The sequence below is a fragment of the Paramisgurnus dabryanus genome, chromosome 4 (genome assembly GCF_030506205.2).
Source record: "Paramisgurnus dabryanus chromosome 4, PD_genome_1.1, whole genome shotgun sequence".
In the NCBI taxonomy this organism is placed as follows: domain Eukaryota; kingdom Metazoa; phylum Chordata; class Actinopteri; order Cypriniformes; family Cobitidae; genus Paramisgurnus; species Paramisgurnus dabryanus.
Window position 1 is genome coordinate 48195783 of NC_133340.1, and position 24082 is coordinate 48219864.

General features: G+C 44.2%; 1 long non-coding RNA gene across 1 annotated transcript; it reads left to right on the plus strand.

Moving 5' to 3' along the window:
- The first annotated feature begins 11601 nt into the window (after positions 1-11601).
- LOC135735573 (uncharacterized) lies at positions 11602-23542 on the plus strand. The gene is made up of 3 exons (XR_010527658.2): positions 11602-11872; positions 23067-23166; positions 23477-23542. It is a non-coding gene; the product is annotated as an uncharacterized lncRNA (long non-coding RNA).
- The last annotated feature ends 540 nt before the right edge of the window (positions 23543-24082 follow it).

Sequence of the window (24082 nt, forward strand, 5' to 3'; positions counted from 1 at the left end):
ACAAGGAGAGGTGCTGTCTCTGTTTTCAGAACTGGGAGGCTTGAATTAACGTCTCTTCAAGACAGCACATATTGTTGTACCCTACATAAAAACTGTATAAAGCACCACATATTTAAAAGTGTTTTTACTAAACACGTTTATCATTAATATAATCAAGAGGAATGCAACAAATGTTATTTGTGAATATAGATTTCAGACACTCTGAAAATATGTCTTAGATACTTGCACAACTTCCTGACATGGGGCACTCACTCAATAACGCATACATCCTATGATAGCTCTGGGTATTTTGTTTCAAAAACTTCATGTAACACATTTTTTGCTAGCTAATTCAGTAAATTCAGTACCATATTCATAAGTCAATATAACGTAAAGCTGGTTGTTTTTGCTGATGTCTCATGATTTGAAATTCACTGTTTCTTTTGTTATGATTCTGTCCTAACACTTCATTAAATATTTTAAAAGAGAATCACCAAAATGAATAGACAGATACATAATCTAAAAGAGAGTCTTTTACATGTGAATAGAAAAACATATTAGGTGATACAGACTGACATAAAAATATCTGCAGATACCTGTAAGCTACTTCTAGTCTATCAATGGAGATAATATGATAATACATGCTTGTACAAAGTCAGACCACATATTATCAGTGTTGGGGGTAAAGCATTACAAGTAATGCTTATTACGTAATAATATTACTTTTCTGAAGTAACGAGAAAAGTAAAGCATTACTTTATAAATGTACACATAAGTATTTGAGTTACTTTTTTAAAAAAGTAATGCGAGTTACTTTTCAGTTTAATTAATTCAATTTAAAAATAAAATAATGTACTGAATTAAATTGAACGTATTAATGTTGAATTACGCACTCTGTGCGACTGAGCGGGAACAGTTTGAGTCAGAAATGACTCATAATATGGCAGGCCAGATCTTGAAATTTTTGCGATCATATAAAACACCTGCAAGGCCTGAAAGAGATCAAGCCTCAGCCAAGTCAAAAAAGTAACGCAAAAGTAACTTAAGTAACGTAAGCATTACTTTCCATGAAAAGAAACTAAGTAATGCAATTAGTTACTTTTTTGGACAGTAACTTAATATTGTAATGCATTACTTTTAAAAGTAACTTTCGCCAACACTGCATATTATAATGTTTGTCTTCAATAAATTCCTTAAACAAAAGAGATAAAGGTTAGACTTTATAATAAAGGTCCATATATTATAATGAAATAAGACATACATGTATTTTTACTTAAACATGAACTAATGCTGAGGTAGGCATGTACTAATGAAGAGTCATCATTAACTACAACATGACATGTTTGTCATTGTTAGTTTATCTATTAATTTACAGTGAATTTGAGTTCCCCAGAAGTCCATACATACCTTTCTCATCTCCGTGGGTGCTGTAACTCTGTCTGACGCAGCCCCCGCTAGCTTAGCTTAGCACAAAGAATGGAAGTGAATGGCTCCACATAGCAAACTGCTCCCAATAAGTGACAAAATAACGCGAACATTTTCCTATTTATGTGTTGTGATTTGTATACTCACACCATGTACAAATAACAAGGTCATATGAGACACAGCCATCTTTTAACCGTATACATACTGGGAACTATATTCTCAGAAGCGATGCATTGCTACTTGGGCGGAGTGATTGCCTTCTGAGAATATAGTTCCCAGTACGTATACTGTTAAAAGATGGCAGTGTCTCATATGACCTTGTTATTTGTACACAGTGTTATTTCAAGGCTCCTCTTTGCAGCAGGTAACGCAAATTATAGGTACGGTAAACCGTCTCATTTCAGTTCTCTTCGCGAATTTTTAAGGCTGCCACCTCGAAAGACCGAGTGCTCACCATTTAAGGTTGCATGCTTAGAAGGTCGCAGCCCTTGAATTGGTACAGAGCTAAAGTCACGTGCCTTCAGTGCCAGCTCAAGTCGGACAAAATTACTAACCGGCATGCACTGCTTCAAGTCAACCGCCGATCGGTCTGCGCAGCACCGCATGAAGTCGAACACATCTATTGTCTTCTTGCTAACTAGTAAGTTTGATTTAACTCCTTTGTCTACATCGCGCTGACCGGTTCCCTATTTGTTCATATTCTGTTATTTACTGTGATTCATTTTTGCTTTATGCTAGAACATGGTGAAAAGAACCCTTGTGAAGCACCGGCTTTCCCCTCAACTGTATCGCAAAAAGGTTCATTACTCGAAGCTTTTCAACACGTGCACACTAATGACATCTTGTGGTCAAAAGGTAAACAGTTGCTTGTGCCAGATGACCTATTTTTTGTTTCATGAAAACCACAAAAGCAATGTGGTTTTGAACAAAATGTTTCTTCATGTGTTAATATAGTAGGCTACTTCATATGTGAACAAATGATTAATGAATTTAAGAAAAAAATAAATAAATGGGATAAATTAACTTGTATAGGAACATTATCATGAATATGCTTTAATCTATTCACCTTATTCCTCCCCGCCCATTTTTTATTCTTCGCTCTTCCGCATTCTGTCAACCGACTTCTGCTAACGTGGCACAGCGCATCCAGTAGCTAGTTTAGTGGTTAGAAGACTGTTTGTAGTTCACTATAACTTTTGCTAAATGACAAATAACGCTAATCCTGTAAATGTTTTAAGTTGGTAGCACGGAGAAAATTACATCCAATGCTCGGATAGTCCCAGTCGTTACTCGGGTAGACAATATGAAGTGGATTTGGCCGCAGCAGGTAATTACCTCGTCTTGTCAGAAGGAGTCGATGAAGCAGCATTAAAAGTTATTAAAGTACTTATGCCTACCAATATTTACACAGTGTGTCGTGTACTGTTACACAGTGATTTTCGTAAGTGTGCAGCCCAGCCAGTCCAATAAATCACCAATTCATTTGTAATGTACCACGCTAGAATTAATTTACAAACTTGCCAAGACTTATTCCTTCAAATCAGGAGAGTTAAATCCTTTTAAGGGGAATATACAGAGCTCACATATGGTTTAAAAAATTCCTGACAGATAACATCTGATCACATTGCAAAGGTTTAATATTACTGCATGGCAGGTAACATCTGATCACATAGTAAAGGTTTAATATAACTGAATGACAGGTAATATCTGATCACATAGTAAAGGTTTAATATAAGTGCACAACATCTGATCACATTGTAAAGGTTTAATATAACTGCATGGCAGGTAACATCTGATCACATAGTAAAGGTTTATAAAAATAACTATGGACTAAGAAACGGCTAACTTTTCAGCAAGACCACCCTGCAATAAATTAAGAGGTAGCTTGAAGCAGTTTCTCGGATAGGGTTTACAGCAGGGCTTAAGTTTTCCAGCACCGTGCCGGACTTCCGGCGTACGGCGTTGACTGCAAATTATTAAGCTGCGTTCCAGGCAACCTGTAACCCGTAAATCATGACTTTAAAACCACGACTCACGACTCAGAACTGGGAGTACGTCGATCTAGTAAGAGTTCACTGGAGGGAAGTCACGGGGTTGACTGCCGTTCCAGTGCACTTTCATAGGTAGAAGGTTGTAAAAACACGGGTTACAGGCTGCCTGGAATGCATACTCCCAGTTCAGAGTCGTAAATCGTGGTTTTGAAGTCGTAATTCACGTGCTCAAAGGCGTGCCTGGAACGCAGCATAATTTTTTAGTTCGAGTTCATATGCGTTCGCCTACAAATAGTATGTGAGGAACACTCAAACAAACAAACAAACAAACTAGCCAATCAAAATTAGAATGGGGCAGGTCTTTAAAAGTGTGGTTGAGATCAGCTGCAGATGCCGAACGGAGACCGGTGACAAAGAGTACAAGAGAGGAAACTCAATAGAACGTTCCATTGCAACACCAGCGCCCAGCAGCAGCCCCACGAATCCGCCATTTTGGAATGAAAGCGAATCGGGAGTCAACTAGAAGTAATGGCAATATCAGCTACTTTGTACATTAAAAGATCAAATTCAAACTGAATGATGATTACACAGAATAACATACAATCAGACCAGTTATCATTAATCCCTTTTTACAGCTTGTTTTCAGATATTTAGACAAGTCTTCCATAATTTTACATAGGACATAAACTCATCCAGACATAATATTTTGGCTCCATATACATACACATATACACACATATACATCTGAATTGCTCGAAATGGATTAAGTAAAAAAAAAACAGCCAAAGTGGCAATTATACTGTAGGATACCAGACAGAATAATGCATGTTCTATAAGATTATAATGTTTGTAGCGGGATCCAGGGGATTAATATGTACAAAATATATTTCATACCTAGTGGAGTTGGTAACTAATAATAGTAGTAAATGTGTAAAGTAGCATAAAATAGAATTACATAATAAATAGTTTCCCCTCTTGTACTTCTATACTCTTTGCCGGTGATGTCACATTGCAAGTAAACGTCCGCAGGATGGAAAGCAAGTTTATAAAGCATAGGAAAGATATGACCTAATTGATTAAGGACTTATAACAGTGGCGCTGGGCATGGATAGAAGGAAGCCAGAGACGTGCAGCATTTCAGCTGGTGTAAGAAATTAAGAGAAGCAGGTGCTGCTTTGACAAAACTGTCATAGCGGTTAGATAATTACATATGTTGACTGACAACCAATCAGAGTAAGAGGGGTGGGACTTGAATGTAGTAGTCTGAGACTGAGAGATTGAGACGGTGTCTGTAACGCTCTGTTTAATAAATAAGTTCTAAGCAATAAAGTCGTTGTAAGAGAGACTTATTTGACATGGTGTCAGAAGTTGTGGAGAAGTAGAAATGCCGAAATTTGCTCCACCCACGAACTTCACCTTTGATAGACCTCAGGAATGGGCCGCATGGCGACAGCGCTTCACGCGGTATAGGATAGCCTCGAAGCTGAAGGAGGAGGATGGCGAAGTACAAGTGAGTACCCTCATATATGCCATGGGACCTGAGGCAGAAAACATATTCAGCTCGTTCACGTTTGAGAGAGACGAGCAGAAGAAAGATTTTGACGCCGTGCTGAACAAGTTTAATGACTATTTCATCACGAAAAAGAACATCATCCACGAGAGGGCGTGTTTTTACCAACGCATACAAAGGCCGGGGGAAAAGGCAGAGATGTTCATCCGTGCACTCTACGAATTAGCAGAGAGTTGTGATTTCAGTGCACAGAAAACAGAGAACATCAGAGATAAGCTTGTTGTTGGCATCAAAGATAAAGAGCTTTCAAGAAAGTTGCAGCTGATGACTGACCTTACCTTAGATACAGCGGTGCTGATGGTGAGGCAGGCGGAGGACATCGCACAGCAGGTGAGCCAACAAGAGGAAGGTGCGACAAGCAGTGTTCAGGAGGTTACACGCAGACGACCTGAAAGGAGAGTCAGACACATGCAAAATATGACAGCCCAGGTGGAAGGATAAATTGTTTAGGACAATTTGAAACGACCACGGAGTACAAAGATAAAAAGTTCAAGTTCACAATACACGTCATGGAGGGCGACACCTGAACAATCTTCTAATTTTTTTTTTTTTGATTGATTTATTTATAGATTGCCAAACATACATAATCCAAAGGATAACATGTTAAAGTGTAAACACTTATTTCCAACATGGTCCTTGGTGGTAAAACATTTCACACAAAAAAACAAACAAAGACCTATTATAGGTCAAAGACATAAACATTTACACAAATCATCCAAATTCACCAATATCCTAAAATCAAAGAATCATAAATCACCTAAATTAATCAACTCCACACTAGTTATAAAAGAGATCAGCTACTCTATTCCATAAAAGGGCCTTAACCTGATATTTAAAAGACCCTCTGGTATTTACCATCTTGAGGGAAATTGGCAAATTGTTCCATAACATGATAAAAAAAAGAACTTCCAGCTGCATTGTTGACTCTGGGCACTTTACAAGAACGGACACTGGCCCTAGTATTATGGTAATGCTGTGTATGAACCATTTTTATACTGGAGTGTAGATATTTGGGATCAGAACCATTTATGACATTATACATATGATTCAACTTTAGCTGCTCCACCCTAACCTGCACTGGCAATAGTCCTACTCTTTTAAAAGCATCTCTGCCAATATGAGTCCTAGGGGGTGCATTTAACAAGTAACGGATAACATTATTTTGCATCACTTGCAGTCTGTTTTTAAGTTTAACTGATAATCCACAGTACCAAGCTGAGCATGCATAATCGAAATGACATTGAATTAACGATACAACCAGTAATTTCTTAATAGAAAAATCTAAAAGCCTTGTTTTACGATACAAAAATTTCAATTTACCTGCACACTTGGATAGTATTTTTTCAGCAATGGATGAACAGGTTAATGATTGGTCTAATGCTATCCCCAAGTATGTAACACATTTCTGAGACACTATTTCAGTCCCATTACATTTGATCTTAAGTGATTTTACTTTAGACAACTTCTTTTTTGTTCCAAATAAAATGGACTCAGTTTTTCCCAGATGTATTGACAGCCTGTTGTCTATAAGCCATTTGCTGACACTATTTAATTCGTTACCCAGAGTCCTCTCAATCTCGCTGATGTCATCCCCAGAGACCAACAATGCAGAATCATCAGCATATAAAAGCAGCTTACATTTCACGGCAGCTGGCATATCATTAATATAAATTAAAAATAAAAGGGGGCCAAGGATTGAACCTTGAGGCACCCCACAAGTAATATCTCGAGAATCTGATATGGCCCCCTCAACATCACAAGATTGAGTTCTTCCAGTGAGGTAAGAGGTGAACCATTTCACCGCAGTATTTCTGAAACCTATGCTTTGCAGCTTTGATAATAAAATTGCATGATTTACAGTATCAAAGGCTTTTTGTAAATCAAGAAGAATCATACCCACATACTTTCCTTCATCAAAGTTTTGTCGGATATAATCACATAAATGAATAAGACAGGTTTCAGTCGAATATGCTGCTCTAAATCCAGACTGAAATTCATACAGCAGATCATGTTTGACAAGGTACACTTCCACCTGCTCATACACAAGACGCTCAAACACCTTTGATATGGCTGTCAGAATTGATACAGGCCTATAATTGCCAACATCTGATCTACTATTTTTCTTAAAAAGGGGGACTACTCGAGCCATTTTCATATCAGCTGGAAAGGTACCCTGAATTAAAGACAAATTTATTATATGGGTGAGCACCCTAGAAATTGCATCGGCACTATCGCGCAAAAATCTGGGTGGAATAAGGTCCTGTCCAGTAGCTTTGTTAATTGACAAAGTGGATAGACACAATCTCACCCTTTCCTCTGAGACAGGATCAATTTCAAAAACATCAGAAGTGACATGTTTGTTTTTATAAAAAGAGTTTACAAATGACGGGCCATATCTACCTGACACCTTCGGCAGCTTATCGACCAAACTGGCAGCAACTGTTGTAAAAAAAGTATTAAAAACGCAAGCAACCTGCCGTTTATCAGAAATCATTTTATCCTCAATAATTAACCCAATATTGCCAGACTTTGATTTAGATTTTCCTTTAACGGCTATATCAGTGAGAACTTTCCATAGCTTTTTTGGCTGATATGAATTAGCCGTAATTGCATCAACATAAAATTCAGACTTTGTTTTCTGTACCTTGTAACTAGCCTGATTACGAAAATATGTATATTTATCATAATCACAAGACAGAGTTGACCTCTTAAACTTTCTGAACCATTTATCCCGTTGTCTAATAAGATCCAAAATGTCAGAAGTCATCCAAATTGCACTTCTCTGTTTAATTCTGGTTTCCTTCATTGGTGCAACATTATCAAGAGTTTCTAAAAAGTTAAAGGTTATATGACAAGTCATTCCTTATAAATAGGCACACTCCTCCTCCATTTCTGTTCCGATCGTGCCTGTAAATGGAATAATCCGCAATCTCGACTTCAACATCCTGTATTGATCCATCAAGCCAGGTTTCTGACACAGCAATCACAGCAGCCTTAGAGGTCCTTGCAAGTTGACTGACCTCCTCAAGTTTAGGCAGCAAGCTCCTTGCATTAACATGAATAAAGTGAAGCCCTTTCCGATTAAAGACAACCTCACAGTCATTCCTTGCATCGACCAAAATATCGTCAGAACACTGCATCTCTAACTCCTCCAAGCAGTCAATGACGTTCACGTGACACATTTCATTCATGCAACACCTGTTACATGCTAACGGAATGTCAGAATTACTCCTTACGGCCAAATCATAGATTTTAGGTGCAATATTTCCACACTTAATGTGAACAAAAACATCGCAAAAGTCACAAGCGACCGCTTTAGCATTACTCCTCACAACCTTACCGCAGTTAGGACAGTCACTGTTACGACTCATCTTTGGCCGGCGTTTCATTTGCAAGCTGTTTGGCCCCGGACACTGATGTATATCTCCGGCAAGCAGCAGACAGATAGATAAAATCGTGCCAAAAGCGTCAGCCCCCTGCCTTCCACGAGCTCTGTTCCTGACAACGAAGTGGATCTGCGTGGTAATCAAAGCAGAACTGCCATATCCAAAAAGTTTGTTATCTGCGTTCACCGAAAATCCACAGACTTTATAAACGGGCTCCCGTGTATATACGTTAACTCCATTTTGCTCGCGACTATGTTCAAATCTAAAACCTACAACATTCAAAAACAACATAATAAAAATGCAGCCAGTATTCCACAAGCACCTGCACCTGACGCCATCTTGTTTTTCTAAGCAGAGAACAAGCAGTTGAAATGGGCTTAGTTAAAAGAATCTAGCAGGTCAGCGCAGCTTTCGGTGAACAGGGATTAATGAGAACAGAACCTGTTAAAATAAATCTAAAAGAGAACGTAGAGCCTTACGCAGTCCACACCGCGAGAAGAGTGCCGTTACCATTACTCCCCAAAGTTAAAGCTGAACTTCAGAGAATGGAGGAGAATGGAGTCATTGAAAAGATAACGAAACCTACGGACTGGTGCGCGCAGATGAACAGTTACAACTAGTGAGTAAGTTCATAAAGCAGGGATGGCCAGAGCACATAAGAAAAGTACCGGAAGGTATTAGAGACTATTTTTCAGTGAAAGATGCGCTGTCAATAAGTGAAGGACTGATAATTCTGGGCAGATGCATTTGTATTCCAAGGGAACTGAGACAGGACATCCTTGAGCGCATCCACGAAGGCCATCTAGGGTTGACTAAATGCAGGGAATGTGCAGCTTCATCTGTATGGTGGCCTGGTATATCATGGACATAAATAACAAAATTGACTTGTGTATGTTCTGTCATGAAAACAGGAAGACGCAAAGAAAAGAGCCACTTAAGTCAACTCCGCTACCGGAGAGACCGTGGCAGCGCGTGGCTATTGACATTTGCGAGAACAAGGGCCAGATGTATTTGATTGTTTCGGATTATTACTCACGTTTCATAGAGATCCTTCATCTGCCAAAGATAACGACGGCGCAGGTGATTAACAGACTGCAAGCTACATTTGCGAGATTTGGAATTCCGGAGCAGATCATGAGTGATAACGGTCCGCAGTTTACTAGTGAGGCATGGACTTTATTTAAAGAAAAATATGACTTTGAACATGTTACTTCGAGCCCGCACAACCCGCAAGCAAATGGGCATGCTGAGCGTGCGGCCCAAGTTGCCAAACGCATCCTCAGACAGGACCACCCGCACCTTGCTTTGATGTGTTACCGCGCAACACCACATTCATCTACAGGGGTAAGCCCCGGCGAATTGTTGATGGGCAGGAAAATCGTACGACCCTGCCTATGTTAAAGAAAAACCTACAGCCAAAATGGCCAAATAGACTGTTGGTGAGAAAAAGAGATGCTTTGTCTAAAAGACAACAGGCCTTTTACTTTAATCGGAGACACGGGGTGCGTGACTTACCTGAGTTGCAGCCGGGTGATGCAGTGCTGATGAAACTGGACGGAGAAAAGTCGTGGAAAGGTCCAGTGCAGGTCAGAACGCAAAAGAGCACACCGCGCTCAAGGGGAAGGTGAGATGAGGCGGAATCGCAGACACCTACAGAAAGTGCCTGCGGAATGTCTAAATGCTGATAATGACTGTGAAACGACGGCAAAGAGCCCGCTGAATGTTGAAAAACTGTACATCAGTAATGCGGATCAGCCAGTGTCGCAGTCACCGTGTGAAACACAAGGAGTGACTGTGACCAGGTCCGGCAGAGTAATAAAACCTACGGTTAAACTAAATTTATAGTTAAGTAAATAGAAAATCTATGCATGTTTAATGTGTAGTGGATGTGAGTTATGCATCTTAAATGGCTGCTATGTTAAGTGTTCATTTGAAAAAGGAAACTGTTAAATGTTGAAATGTTCGTTATAGTTAAAATGAATAAGGGTAAGTGCTTGAACGTAAACAAAGATTTACAGTTACAATAATCTGTTTCTTTTGGAAACTTTAAAGGGGGAGGTGTCATAGCGGTTAGATAATTACATATGTTGACTGACAACCAATCAGAGTAAGATGGGGCGGGACTTGAATGTAGTAGTCTGAGACTGAGAGATTGAGACGGTGTCTGTAATGCTCTGTTAAATAAATAAGTTCTAAGCAATAAAGTCGTTGTAAGAGAGACTTATTTTTACAAAAACTGTCAATTTCAAATGCTGTCTCTCGATATCAGTATAAATTTGCGTTTGTGTCAAAACGTTTTGCTTGCATTATAACATTATGTAATCGCATGGGTTCGCATCCACGTGAACCAGATCCGACTTCATCCTGACGAACACACGCATTCGCTGATGGTTCGTGAATCGGGTTTGCGTGTGTGTTTTAACGCATGCGATTACAGAATAATATAATGACAAACACACACACACACACGCACGCACAAACGCACGCACGCACGCACGCACGCACACACACACACGTAGATCTGGTTTGCCTGCATGTGTGTGTGAAACGTGTAGCTCTTGACTAAAAGAAGAACAATGCAAAAGACGAATTCACTTGACTAAATTCCTAAGTGTCTGAAAAGTCAAACATAATTTGAATTATGTAACTTTAATGTTAGAGTATCCACTTCAAATTTAGGGTGCAAAGGTTGCCTTGTGTTCAGTAATAAATCTGTATTAAATGCCATCACTATTTTTCCCCATAGTAATAAATCTGTATTAAATGCCATCACTTATTTTTACTCTCAAATTGCACCACATTGATGTATTTACCTTTAAATGCACAAAGTGACTGAATTTGTTCAGTCTGATCATGGTTAACTTTGTGGCATATAGTAAAAGATGACAAAAAAGTTTAACAAAAAGTTTTTAGCTTGCGCCATATTTTAGTTAGAAACCTTTATATTGGTATTTCAAATAGCCCATCATAATCTGTAGTTTGAGCCTGTCAGGTGCTAATGGCAATGGCAGATACATTACTAGTTAGTTTCAACAATGTTTTCAACGTGTCTGCCCTCCAAAATTTTCAGGCTCAGGATTTGTTTTTTGCTTTAACCCCTGGTTTACAGGACTAGGCCTTAATTATATTAGGACATTTTTAGAAACAAACCCTACAAAAAACAAGACTGGTGCACTCATTTGTTGAGTACAAGGTGTTTATTGTAACTCAAATATGCATTTTAGCCTTGGACCAGGATAAGCCCTAGCCTGGCTCCGCCCTCCTACGTGCTTCCGCTTAATTTTCATTTCGCTTCAGCAGTACGTCTGGGATTGCTCTGTAGAGTTTCGTTTTCTCCTGCAAAAACCTGCAGGTCCAATCAGCGAACAGAGGGGGGTGGCTAAAAATGATGACGTTGAGGTTGTGCGTCAGTTTGAGTTGTAGTTCAGTAATGGCAGCGGAGAAAGATGTGAGGAAAGCTATTCGGTCCGTTGTTGCAAAGCTGCCGAATATACAGAAGTTAAAGCCGGAGCAAGAACCAGGTTTGCTAAGTTTTGTTGGTCTGATTATGTCACGGGGTGACGATCTTTCAGGGCGGAACCAAAAGTTGAGGAAGTTTTGGTTCCGCCCGGATGTTTCCGTCCAGACCGGAAAGACGGGAACACCGGACATCCGGCAGATTCGCGGAGGCTGTAATCAGCCGATTGGGCACAGCTGTGCCTAGTTGAAGAGATCGCCGGGCAATTGGATGATTGAGGAACAGAGAGGAGTATATAAAGCACAGTTAGAACACAGTTAGGGGTGCTTAGTGTGTGCTGGGAAACGGAGCTGTGCTCATTGTTGGACGTGGTGGCTGTTTGTGTTTCTCTCTCTCCCTCTCTCTCGTTGTAAATCTTTATTGTGGACCTGCTGGAGTGAACAGGAAAACCCTATGGGTAGGAAGGAACGCTGTTTTAACCAATACTGAAGGAGTAAAGCAGGAAGAAAAATTGACCTTCTGGTACAACGTAAACAAAGGCTATTCGCCGTGAGTATACCCTTTCTGTGTGGAGTAACTGGCAAAAATTAACTTGTGTAACTATTGGAAACCTCCAGGAGAAGGAGGGCGGCCCTACCCCTATAAGAGTGTGGTGGGCGAGCCGTGAGAAGTCCAACTTCAAACAGCCGCCGCAACGAGACTTATTGTGGTCGTATTTCCCATCGCCTTATCGTAGCCCAAGCGCAGTGGAGGACACCGGGCGCTTCCTTTGTTGTGGTGCACTTATAGTGTGGTGAGTGAGACTGTGTAATAAATCTTTTTCACGTTTGGAGTGGTGCTGTGTATTGCTGTGGGTTGCTGTGTGTCTTGTAGACGAAGCCCCGCATCATCCATTTTCTTCCACTGGGCAGAGGACGGCGAGGCCAACGACTACAGAAATCACTGTTACTATACGCAGTGTGCTGTTTGGAGTACGAAGGGCAGACTAAGAGCTGTCCGTGACCGTGAGTAAACCATTGGAAATATTCGTGGTGTGAACTTACCTGTGTCTGTTTTGTCGCAGAGTCAGAGGCGAAAGGGTCCGCCGCCCCGTGGTCTCTACGAAAAGGGCGCCCCCGTCTAGGAATCGATCGGCCTATGGGCATTGGAGATAGGGCAGCGCTCGACCCGGTGAGGTGGTGTGTGACCTTCGCCCCTCTGCTGACCTACGGAGGAGAAACCATACCTACCCAGAAAGCTGTAAACAGCAGAGCCGGTGAGAAAGACTCGAAGTCTCAGTAACAGTGTCTTTGTGTTCTAGCGGCCACCTGTGGAGAGAGAGCAGAACGAGAGTGAATTATTGAAGAGCAAACTGTGAACGTGATACCTACCCAGAAAGCTGTAAGCAGCAGAGCCGGTGAGAATTACTCGAAGTCTCAGCAACAGTGCCTTTGTGTTCTAGCGGCCACCTGTGGAGAGAGGGCAGAACGAGAGTGAATTATTGAAGAGCAAACTGTGAACGTGATACCTACCCAGAAAGCTGTAAGCAGCAGAGCCGGCGAGAATTACTCGAAGTCTCAGCAACAGTGCCTTTGTGTTCTAGCGGCCACCTGTGGAGAGAGAACAGAACGAGAGTGAATCATTGAAGAGCAAACTGTGAACGTGATACCTACCCAGAGTGCTGTAAGCAGCAGAGCCGGTGAGCAATACCCGAAGCCCAAGTAACAGTGTCATTTGTGTCCTAGTGGCCGCCTGTGGAAAACGAGAAGGAACATGAGGAGAATGGACTGTGTGAAGATACAGTGGTGGTGGAGGAGAGCCTAGAGTGGCCATTGTTTTAAGTCCCCCGTTTCCCCTTCCCTATTTAATATTTTTAAGTAATTTAATAAAGGATATTTTAATTTTATGCTTACCTTGTGTGTCTGGTCATTGGGGTGGCTTTGGGAATCTCCTCGAGGTGGAGAAAGGGGCGTGACCTTATTTACACCTGGGTCCACCCCTACCTGTGACAGATTTTGGCGTAGTCGGCAGGGCCCCACCTCGAGTTGAGTAACCAAGGTCACCCAATGACTGACAACGCGGGGCCTGCAGCCCCACCCCGTGCCACATCTATTATCATGGGAAGCCCATGGATCCAGAAATATGGAGGAGCAGAGTCGGAGGTACGACTGACCGAATGGAAGGCCCAATTAGAGTACTTGGCCGACTTGCAGGGCCTTAGCGCCGCTCAGCGGCTCCAGTTTGTGCTGAACTCCCTAGAGGGAGAAGCACGGCGAGAGGTACAAGCCGCCCCCGAAGCAATCCGAGCCACCGCCCAGACTGTGTTCCAGTTCCTTACTGAACAATATGGCGACCATACCCCCGTAGCTGTCCTCCGTTCACAATTTTTTAATTGTAAGCAAGGCCCCCGACAACCTATTAGAGCTTTTGCCCTCAGGCTGCGAGAGCAGTTCACTCGCCTGCAGGCCCGACGAGACCATGGGCTAGGAGACGGAGAGACCTTGTTACGCGACCAGTTCCTCCTGGGGATGAAAGAGGGCCCCGTGAGACAAAGTCTGAGGGTCCAGTTTCGACGGGACTCCGGGCTCACCTTTGAGGACCTAAAGAAGGAGGCGCTGGCCTTGGAAGGTGATGAGGTCGAAGTAAGTGAAACCCCTGTATGTGCAGCCGTAAGTGGGAACACCGCAGCACCACCTGAACACGCAGATTGGAAGCAAGCCCTCAGAGTAGAATTGTTGAAAGATGTCCGAGAGCAGATGTCGGAACTATCTAAGACTCTTCTGGGAGAACTTCGTCAAGGTAGGGCGCAAGAGGAACTGAGGCCGGCACCCCGAGAGCGAGTCTACTCTGAGAGGGGCCGAGAGCCACCGGGGCGCCCAAACCGTTTTAACCGGCCCCGCTTTGAGTGGGATGACCAAGGGCGGCCAATCTGCAATCGTTGTGGAGAACCAGGGCATTATAGCCGTCAGTGTGGGCCTCGCAGGGCATCGGAAGGGGGTTTTTAGGACGACCGGCCACAGTGGGTCGTGTGGCCGGGACCCCTCGAGGAGACCCGGGAAGACGTGATAACTCAAGAGACCAGATGGTTGGGCATAGCCCAATGGCGGAAGTGAAGGTATGTGGCAAGACAGTACAGTGCCTGGTAGATACGGGCTCTCAAGTGACTTTGTTTGCCGAAAGTCTCTCGCAGGAAGTATTCGGGAAGCAGAGAACCCAAGGAGGAGAGGCCCCCTGGCTGACGTTGCGGGGCGCCAACGGCTTAGAGATTCCTTACATTGGCTATCGGCTGACGGACTTAGAAGTTCACGGGGTGTTAGTTCCCCAAAAAGGGGTAATCATCGTGGAAGACAGGTGTTTGGGTGTCCATCGAGCCCTATTAGGGATGAACGTGCTCTCCGAGTGTTGGGAGGAGTTATTTCGGGCTAAGCCCGGCCCTAGGATCTCCCCTGTTGAGAGGCCCCTATGGGAGCGAGTAGTCGCCGACTGTCGTCGGGTCCAGATGACCCAGGTCCGCAGAGGCCGGGAAGAGGTAGGGAGAGTGATGTGTCGCTATGCTCTATCTATCCCCCCTAGGAGTGAGGCCATGGTGTGGGTGAGAGTGGCCCCCCGAGGAGTTGGCCCCGAAGAGTGGGTATTGGTTGAACCCCACGCTGATTGCCCCCAAGTGGAAGTAGCACGAGGCCTAGCGGCGGTCCACCGGGGGAGGGTCCCTGTAAAGGTTCGAAATGACCACCCCTACCCAGTACACTTACACCGACACCAGCGGCTGGCCCGACTAACGGGGGTTGCGCCCCATCAGGTGAGGGAGGAGAGAGATGTTAGTTTCCGTCAGGTGTGCCCCACTGTCATCGAGGTGGCCCTGACGCAGATGGAAGCCCCTTCGAACAACGGGGAGAGGGACGTGCCGAGACACCTGGCAGGTGAGTCCCTGCAAGGGGAAAAACTGGAACAGGCGCAGACACAAAGACTCCAAGCCCTCCTTCAGAAATGGCAACATGTGTTTGCAAGACACGAGGAGGATTACGGATGCACTAAGGTAGTAGAACATCATATTCCGACTGGAGATGCAGGACCCAGTAGAGAGAGGTACCGGCCGATCCCACCCACTTTGTATACAGAGGTACGCTCACTATTGCAGGGCATGCTGGGGCGGGGCATCGTCCGGGAGAGCAGTAGCCCATGGGCAGCCCCCATCGTACTTGTGCAGAAGAAGTCGGGAGCTTGGAGGTTTTGTGTGGACTATCGTAAGCTCAACCTGGTGACCAAGAAAGACGCTTTTCCCCTGCCCCGGATCGAAGACTCTCTTGCGGGTCTCACGCGGTCTGTATGGTACTCCACTCTGGATCTGGCCAGTGGGTATTGGCAGGTGCCAGTGGCCGAGGCCGATAGGGAGAAGACCGCTTTCACGACCCCGTTTGGATTATTCGAGTGGGAACGGATGCCCTTCGGGCTCTGCAACGCCCCAGCCACGTTCCAACGCCTGATGCAGCGCTGTCTGGGAGGTCAGTTAATGGAGTCAGTCTTGGTATATCTAGATGATGTAATTGTGTACTCCCCAGATTTCGATTCCCACCTCCGGCACCTCGAAGAGGTTTTCCAGGCAATGGAGAAATATGGGCTGAAGTTGCAACCCGATAAATGCCATCTGCTGAGGCGAGAGGTCCAGTTCCTGGGTCACGTGGTCAGCGCTGCTGGGGTGGCTGTAGACCCTGGGAAAGTCTCTGCAGTAAGAGATTGGAGTGCACCCAAGACTGTGAGGCAAGTGCGTTCATTTCTAGGGTTTGTGGGATACTACAGACGGTTTATTAAAGATTTTTCCAAGATCGCTAAGCCACTTAACCAGCTGCTGGTCGGTACAGGGCGGAACCGGGGACGGGGATCACCCCCTATTGACTGGGATGAGTCCTGTGAGGGGGCATTTCAGAGATTAAAACAGGAATTGTTACAGGCTCCTATCTTGGCCTATGCAGATTTTACTCAACCATTTATCTTGTATACAGACGCTAGCAACCTGGGGTTGGGAGCGGTCTTGGCCCAACGACAAGCGGGAACAGAGCGGGTGATTGCCTACGCAAGCCGAAGCCTCCACCCAGCTGAGAGGAACGATGCAAACTACAGCTCATTTAAACTGGAACTGCTGGCCCTGAAGTGGGCCCTGAGCGAGAAGTTTAAGGACTACCTCTGGGGTGCTAAGGTAACGGTGATTACGGACAATAATCCTTTGGTGCACTTACAGACAGCGAAGTTGGGAGCTGTGGAGCAGCGCTGGGTGGCACAACTGGCCAATTTCGAGTACCAACTGCAGTATCGGCCGGGGCGAGAACACACGAACGCTGACGTCTTGTCCCGATTGCCAGAGGCGGATAACCCCGGTTGCCGGGAAGGCCAGGAAGAAGAAAGCCAAAGGGAAGGCTATCTGATAGGGGCCGTGGAGGCACCAGGAGGCCAGCAGGAGGCGGTGCCGGAGAATTGGGGCTGGGACCCCTGTCGGTGGAAAGCGAGGCAGGCCCAGGATCAGGATGTGTGCCAGGTAAAGATGTGGGTGGAGCAGGGCCGACGGCCAACATCGTCTGAAAGGCTGACCCAAACAGAGACGGGAAAAAGACTGCTGGGACAGTGGGACAAGCTGGAACTCCAGGAAGGGGTGCTGTGCCGGAAGGTTAGTGACCCGAAGCTGGACGAAGAGGTGCGCCAGATCGTGGTGCCCGCTGATCAAGCAGCCGCCTTGGTGTCCGCCTACCATGATCAGCTGGGGCACCAGGGACAGGAACGGACAGTATCGCTGCTGCGCAGGTTTTTCTACTGGCCGGGGCTAGAAGCATCAGTACGCAGCTTGGTCCAAGCTTGCCCCAGGTGTATGTTGTTTAAATCTCGACGAGAGGCTCGAGCACCGATGGTGCCCATACATGCCAAAGCCCCCCTCCACATCATGGCGATGGATTTCCTGACACTGGGCCGGCCACAGGACCGCTATCCGAACATCTTAGTAATCACCGACCTGTTTACAAAGTACGCATGGGCAGTTCCCACCCTCGATCAGACGGCAAACACCACCGCAACGGCCCTATGGCGGCACGTCTTCCAAACATTCGGATGTCCAGAGTTCCTGCACTCAGACCAAGGGGCCAATTTCGAATCAAAGGTGATCCGAGAATTATGCCAGCTGTACGGGTGCACGAAGACCCATACGACGTCGTATCACCCTCAAGGAAATGGCTGTTGTGAGAGGTTTAATCAGACCCTGTTGGGGCTCCTAGGGACCCTGGACCAACGGAAGCAGAGCGATTGGGTGAGTGCTCTACCGAACCTTTTACAAGCTTATAATAATAGCGTTCATAGTACGACGGGGTATGCCCCCACTTATCTGATGTTCGGTAGACATGTGCGGATGCCCACGGACCTGGTCTTGGGAGTGGCCGCTGGCCAAGAGGAAGGGAGCGTGACGGAATGGGTGGGGCGCCACCACCAACGGCTGCACTTTGCTTACGAACAGGTATCCCAGAAGATACGGGCTACAGGGGAAAAGAACAAGCGGTTGTACGACCGGACGGCCCGGGACGCCCCCTTGTTACCAGGAGAGAGAGTCTTGGTACGAGACAATCGGCGGCAAGGCAAAGGAAAGCTGAGTGACCGTTGGGAGACCATCCCGTACGTAGTCTGCAGCCAACAGAGGCCGGGACAGCCGGTGTACACCATCCGGCCGGAAGGAAAAGCCGGCCCTGAACGTGTGGTACACCGAAACATGATTCGCCCTTGCCCAAATTATCCCGAGGTCGCGAAGGAGGTAGTGGCGGAGCCGGCACCGACGGCCCCCTGGATGGAAGGATGGGCTGTGGTACCAGGCCTACCCGTGGTGGCACCACCCCCGGCCGCCCCAGGAGAGCCAGAGCTAGCACCTGAGCCAGTTGAACCCCCGGCCGCCCAGAGGCAACCAGAGCCAGTACCAGAGACAGCCGAACCCCCGGCCGCCCAAAGACAACCTGAGGTTGTGCCCGAGCCCGCTGAACCTGATTCCCCTGTGAGGCGCTCCCAACGGGAGAATCAAGGCCGACCCCCTTCCCGTTACGGTGAGTGGACTACTCAAAAGCATTCCAGGGACTAGAATGCATTGGCGGGGGAGGATGTCACGGGGTGACGATCTTTCAGGGCGGAACCAAAAGTTGAGGAAGTTTTGGTTCCGCCCGGATGTTTCCGTCCAGACCGGAAAGACGGGAACACCGGACATCCGGCAGATTCGCGGAGGCTGTAATCAGCCGATTGGGCACAGCTGTGCCTAGTTGAAGAGATCGCCGGGCAATTGGATGATTGAGGAACAGAGAGGAGTATATAAAGCACAGTTAGAACACAGTTAGGGGTGCTTAGTGTGTGCTGGGAAACGGAGCTGTGCTCATTGTTGGACGTGGTGGCTGTTTGTGTTTCTCTCTCTCCCTCTCTCTCGTTGTAAATCTTTATTGTGGACCTGCTGGAGTGAACAGGAAAACCCTATGGGTAGGAAGGAACGCTGTTTTAACCAATACTGAAGGAGTAAAGCAGGAAGAAAAATTGACCTTCTGGTACAACGTAAACAAAGGCTATTCGCCGTGAGTATACCCTTTCTGTGTGGAGTAACTGGCAAAAATTAACTTGTGTAACTATTGGAAACCTCCAGGAGAAGGAGGGCGGCCCTACCCCTATAAGAGTGTGGTGGGCGAGCCGTGAGAAGTCCAACTTCAAACAGCCGCCGCAACGAGACTTATTGTGGTCGTATTTCCCATCGCCTTATCGTAGCCCAAGCGCAGTGGAGGACACCGGGCGCTTCCTTTGTTGTGGTGCACTTATAGTGTGGTGAGTGAGACTGTGTAATAAATCTTTTTCACGTTTGGAGTGGTGCTGTGTATTGCTGTGGGTTGCTGTGTGTCTTGTAGACGAAGCCCCGCATCATCCATTTTCTTCCACTGGGCAGAGGACGGCGAGGCCAACGACTACAGAAATCACTGTTACTATACGCAGTGTGCTGTTTGGAGTACGAAGGGCAGACTAAGAGCTGTCCGTGACCGTGAGTAAACCATTGGAAATATTCGTGGTGTGAACTTACCTGTGTCTGTTTTGTCGCAGAGTCAGAGGCGAAAGGGTCCGCCGCCCCGTGGTCTCTACGAAAAGGGCGCCCCCGTCTAGGAATCGATCGGCCTATGGGCATTGGAGATAGGGCAGCGCTCGACCCGGTGAGGTGGTGTGTGACCTTCGCCCCTCTGCTGACCTACGGAGGAGAAACCATACCTACCCAGAAAGCTGTAAACAGCAGAGCCGGTGAGAAAGACTCGAAGTCTCAGTAACAGTGTCTTTGTGTTCTAGCGGCCACCTGTGGAGAGAGAGCAGAACGAGAGTGAATTATTGAAGAGCAAACTGTGAACGTGATACCTACCCAGAAAGCTGTAAGCAGCAGAGCCGGTGAGAATTACTCGAAGTCTCAGCAACAGTGCCTTTGTGTTCTAGCGGCCACCTGTGGAGAGAGGGCAGAACGAGAGTGAATTATTGAAGAGCAAACTGTGAACGTGATACCTACCCAGAAAGCTGTAAGCAGCAGAGCCGGCGAGAATTACTCGAAGTCTCAGCAACAGTGCCTTTGTGTTCTAGCGGCCACCTGTGGAGAGAGAACAGAACGAGAGTGAATCATTGAAGAGCAAACTGTGAACGTGATACCTACCCAGAGTGCTGTAAGCAGCAGAGCCGGTGAGCAATACCCGAAGCCCAAGTAACAGTGTCATTTGTGTCCTAGTGGCCGCCTGTGGAAAACGAGAAGGAACATGAGGAGAATGGACTGTGTGAAGATACAGTGGTGGTGGAGGAGAGCCTAGAGTGGCCATTGTTTTAAGTCCCCCGTTTCCCCTTCCCTATTTAATATTTTTAAGTAATTTAATAAAGGATATTTTAATTTTATGCTTACCTTGTGTGTCTGGTCATTGGGGTGGCTTTGGGAATCTCCTCGAGGTGGAGAAAGGGGCGTGACCTTATTTACACCTGGGTCCACCCCTACCTGTGACAATTATTCGTACTTGTGTCTTTATCTATTATTTCTTTAAATTGTACAGAGGGCTACGAAACATTCTTAAGCGTAAAGCAGTTTTTCTTTATCTCAAAAGTCTCAACACAGATTTTTGCTTTCTACAAGAATCTCATTCAACCGTAGAAGATATCAAATTATGGAGATCACAATGGGGATTAGAACTTTGGATGTCTCATGGAAATATACACTCTGCTGGAGTTTGCATTTTAAAAAATCGCTTTGGTGGAAAGATTCTGGCCACTGACTGTGACATTTATGGTCATTACCTTATAATAGCACTTCAGTTAGTAAATCTGACGTGTATTATTACTAATGTTTATGGATATAATTCTCCAAAAGATAACAAGATATTTATAGAAAAATTAGAAAAGCGTATCATTCAAATGTTATCTAAATTTCCCAATTCTTTTTTAGTTTTTGGTGGTGATTTTAATGTAGTTTTGAATAGCACATTGGACAGATGGCCCCCCAAACCCAGTAATACCAATTCTGATTATTTAATAACCTTTATGCAAACATTTTCTGTTGTTGATGTGTGGCGAGATACTCATCCCTTGCAAAGAGTATTCACCTGGAATAATAATTCACTTTCTAGTCAATCCGACTTGACTTTTGGCTGACCTCTGTAGAACTATCCAATATTCAGACTGACATACTTCCCTCACCCTTTTCTGACCATAAGGCCATTTCTATATGTATTCCATTTATTTCTTCTGCCTCTTTGAGTAAAAAAATATACATATTGGAAACCAGGGCTGGACTGGGACAAAAATTCGGCCCTGGCATTTTGGCCCAAACCGGCCCACACTACATACACTGCAAAAAATGATTTTCAAGAAAAAAATTCTTAGTATATTTGTCTTGTTTTCAGTAAAAATATCTAAAAATTCTAAAATTAAGATGCTTTTTCTTGATGAACAAAACAACCCAAGAGGGGTAAGCAAAAATGTCTTGAACATTTTTCTTAAACACTAAATGCAAGAAAAATTTGCTTACCCCATTGGCAGATTTTTTTGCTTGTTTTATGCACAAAATCACTTAAATTTAAATTTTTGGTCTAAAAACTAGACTTATTTTTTTGGGTCATTTTGCTAATCAAGAAAAACCATCTTATTTTAAGAATGTTTAGATATTTTTACTGAAAACAAGACAAAAATACTAAGAATTTTTTTTCTTGAAAATCATTTTTTGCAGTGTATAATTACAAATATACGACGGCGTTTTAGTGCCATCTAGAAAAAAAATATATACATACAATTTCGAGAATAAAGTCAAAATTATGAGAATAAAGTCGAAATATTTCGAGAATAAAGTCAAAATTACGAGAATAAAGTCGAAATATTTCGAGAATAAAGTCAAAATTACGAGAATAAAGTCGAAACATTTCGAGAATAAAGTCAAAATTATGAGAAAAAAAGTCGAAATATTTGGAGAATAAAGTCAAAATTATGAGAAAAAAGTTGAAACATAATTTGAGCATTGAGTGACGAGAGCATGCGCCGAACTTGAGAAGGGGAACCACCATCCACACACACTTTGTCATCTATTAAAAGGTAGATTTTCTATTTTTAAACTCTTTTGATTAATGTTTACGCATTTGGGTAAATGTATCTTGATAGATTCCCTCTGCAAACGATGGCGTTGTCGTTATAAGCAGCATACACGCGCACTTACAGTCGCGCTGTGTAGGATATCTGTAGTAAACAAGTAACCAGGACATAACATTGAACTATAAAACATATCTGTCAAGTTAGCTGAACTGTACGAGTGTGTGAAGGTTTACGTTTTCAACGTGTGTGTGTGTGTGTGTGTGTGTGTGTGTGCGTGCGCGCGCGCGTGCCTGCGTGAGAGAGAGAGAGAGAGAGAGAGAGAGAGAGAGAGAGAGAGAGAGAGAGAGATGTGCAACATGTGCAAACCCTATTTTTTACAATCTGTGCAAACGTTCCTATCTATAACCTAAAAGGATCACAGCCGCAGACCAAGCTGCGCCCAGACCGATCTGCTGATCAGTGCAATTTAGCTTTTATGTGGTCAAAAACAACACTATGCATTTGGTTCATGTGGTTACAATATGTGACTTAAGTAGTAAGAGATAAATTCATCTAATTTTTTAATTAAATTCTTTTCGTATTAAAATATTTAAACGCCTTTATTTTTCCTCTATTTCCCAGTATCTTTACACTATATTTAATTTGATTACTCTTATTTTAAATCAACACTTCTGTATACTTTGCAGCCCCATGATGGAGGATAATACTGATGCTCTTAATGTTTTCAAATTCCTGCGAAGTCGGGGCATCTCTGAGGAGGCAGTCACGGTAATGGAACAGCAAAAGGTATTGTTTAATTTAATAAAGCATGCTGAATATGGATTCTGAATATGGACTAATAGAATGGTTAACATCATAAAAATAATAACACCAGTCTTTATGTTTTCAATCTTTCTGTTGAAAGACCAGACGCTGTTAGGTAAACAATAAAATAGCTTTCTATACTTTTGTAATATCACTTATAAGCATGCACCTATAACTTTATAATTTGAGTGGCCAGATTTTACTTTTAGTGGTCCTCAGTAACATGTTCTTTTTCAGCTGTAATGACTTTTAGGCACCAAAAGTTAACATGCTTGTCTCTTTCCTTTCACAGATTGACAGAGAAGTCATCCTGCTTATGGAAGATGCGAACTGGCAAAGTACCTGCCCTCATATGGAGACAGAATTGCACTGATACATTTCTGCAGGCATCAGACACCATCTGTAAAGCGAAAGCTGGGTCTTTTTAACAAACTAAAAGAGAAAATGAAGCTTAGAAAAGAGGAAAATGAGGATGAGCCACAAACTTTAAACAAAAAGGCAAACTGCAAAACAAAACCATGCACACGAACCATTGAAATTGGATGGCTTCACAAAGAAAGTGAAGTAGTAAAGCAGGTTCGGGCAAGACAAGGTGGGGGGACTAGAAAAATACAGATAAGTGTTCAGGCAGGATATGACGAAATACTTAAGGAAGGAAAGGCATTATTCTTTCCCAACGGAAGCTCCACCAAAGGTCCTGAATCTGATTTTGAATTTGAAGTTTGGGACTTTAAGCAAAATCCTCTTCCCAAGAACCTGTCAGTCGGAATGATTTACAATACTGTCAAGCTCCCCATGCTACGATTCTATATAGCAACTTGTCCAAAAATGAATCTGACAGAAGAGTCTAGTGATGAACCTGACCAGGCTACTGATGCCTCTGATTTGGATCTGAATA